This window comes from Triticum dicoccoides, unplaced genomic scaffold (genome assembly GCF_002162155.2).
Source record: "Triticum dicoccoides isolate Atlit2015 ecotype Zavitan unplaced genomic scaffold, WEW_v2.0 scaffold165378, whole genome shotgun sequence".
NCBI classification, from domain to species: domain Eukaryota; kingdom Viridiplantae; phylum Streptophyta; class Magnoliopsida; order Poales; family Poaceae; genus Triticum; species Triticum dicoccoides.
Window position 1 is genome coordinate 1 of NW_021218390.1, and position 2069 is coordinate 2069.

The 2069-nt window shown below is 41.8% G+C and overlaps 2 non-coding genes across 2 annotated transcripts; both read right to left on the reverse strand.

The window, feature by feature from the left end:
• Nucleotides 1-507: 507 nt before the first annotated feature.
• Nucleotides 508-610, reverse strand: LOC119344348. The gene has a single exon (XR_005166599.1). It is a non-coding gene; the product is annotated as a U6 spliceosomal RNA (small nuclear RNA).
• A 373-nt stretch (nt 611-983) lies between these two features.
• On the reverse strand, nt 984-1086 carry LOC119344347. The gene has a single exon (XR_005166597.1). It is a non-coding gene; the product is annotated as a U6 spliceosomal RNA (small nuclear RNA).
• Between the last annotated feature and the right edge of the window lie 983 nt (nt 1087-2069).

Below are 2069 nucleotides of genomic sequence, written 5' to 3' on the forward strand. Positions count from 1 at the left end.
AGATTTCACCGGTTGACCTATGTAATTCATCGACCACTGGTTATTGTACACTAAAGACAGAAAGGTTTGAAGATGGGATTCTTTCGAGTGTACCACAATCCAGCCTAGTGTCCGAGAGAGTTTTCTCACAAGTCTTAGATGAGTTTGTTAGGTGGTAACATAAACAAATTAGACTAATGAAACATATTTTTTTGCGTTATGACCGAATCACAGTTGATGGTAAGGAACAAAGACAATAAAAAATTGAAGGAACACACTACATGTGGGAGGACTGAAACGGAAGACTAATCCATAAACGTGTGATAATAGATTAAAAAGATAAAAGTTACTCCAGAAAGGTTATATCTGCAATAACAAAGAAGAGAAAGCGTGTGGATCGAAATTTAAAAAGGCAGTATTGAGGACCTCTCTGATAGATAAAGTAAACTAAAGGGCCTTTCGGTACGAATAGCTGCACACGCAAGTGCAAGAAACAAGGCTCCAGTGATTTTCACGGAAAATCTCAAATAAAATTTGGACCATTTCTCGATTTGTGCGTGTCATCCTTGCGTAGTGGCCAGGCTAATCTTCTTTGTATCGTTCCAGGGATCATGCTAGCTGCGGCGCTCTGCCTTATAAACCAGTCCGACTCTCCCCGGCTGGCCGATGTGGGACTAAACAAACGAGCGTTTGTTTTGCCCAGGGCCTTTCCATAGGGCGCGTGGCAGGCCGCCAGTTGCAAGCCGGATCTCTCTTGATGTGGCCCAAATTAATGGAAGAGCATAATGGGACCTTGTGGTTTTTGTTAGGGAATAACAAACGATGCTTGACACAAAAAAATACTATGGTTGTTGCCGCACGTGGGGGGAGGGCACATGCACTTTTAGGAATAACCTCGTTGTGCTCTTCTGATAGAGAAAGGAAACTAAAGGGCCTTTCTGTACGAATAGCAGCACATGCAAGTGCAAGAAAAAAGGCTCCAGGGACTTGGGCGGAAATCTCAAAAAAATTTGGACCATTTCTCGATTTGTGCGTGTCATCCTTGCGCAGGGGCCATGCTAATCTTCTCTGTATCGTTCCAATTTTATCGGATGTCCCCGAAGGGACGATGCTAGCTGCAGCGCTCTTCCTTATAAACCAGACCGTCTCTCCTCGGCTGGCCGATGTGGGACTAAACAAACGAGCGTTTGTGTTGCCCATGGTTGTGTCTAGCCATACCTAGATTCCATCGGGCGCGTGGCAGGCCGCTAGTTGCAAGCCAGATCTCTCTTGATGTGGCCCAAATTAATGAAAGAGAATAACATGCCCTCGTGTTTTTTGTTAGGGAATAACGAACGATGCTTGGACACAAAAAAATACTATAGTTGTTGCCGCGCTTGGGGGGAGGGCACATGCACGTTTAGGAAAGGAGGGACCAACAAAACCTTTTGGTTGTTCACAATTTATGAATGGTGTATTATGCAAATCAAAACTTTTTTAAAAGCAAACTTGTGCGTGAAGGAGCTTAGACGATATCAAGTTATTGCCACAAGTACATATTGCAAAGACCATAGTGCCAAAAGGTTCATGCTAAGCTGGCTTACCGTGTCTTTGGTGTGACTAGATATATAAAATGGTATGCAACATATATAATTTTCTATATAAAGATTTAGATTTCACCGGTTGACCTATGTAATTCATCGACCACTGGTTATTGTACACTAAAGACAGAAAGGTTTGAAGATGGGATTCTTTCGAGTGTACCACAATCCAGCCTAGTGTCCGAGAGAGTTTTCTCACAAGTCTTAGATGAGTTTGTTAGGTGGTAACATAAACAAATTAGACTAATGAAACATATTTTTTTGCGTTATGACCGAATCACAGTTGATGGTAAGGAACAAAGACAATAAAAAATTGAAGGAACACACTACATGTGGGAGGACTGAAACGGAAGACTAATCCATAAACGTGTGATAATAGATTAAAAAGATAAAAGTTACTCCAGAAAGGTTATATCTGCAATAACAAAGAAGAGAAAGCGTGTGGATCAAAATTTAAAAAGGCAGTATTGAGGACCTCTCTGATAGAGAAAGTAAACTAAAGGGCCTTTC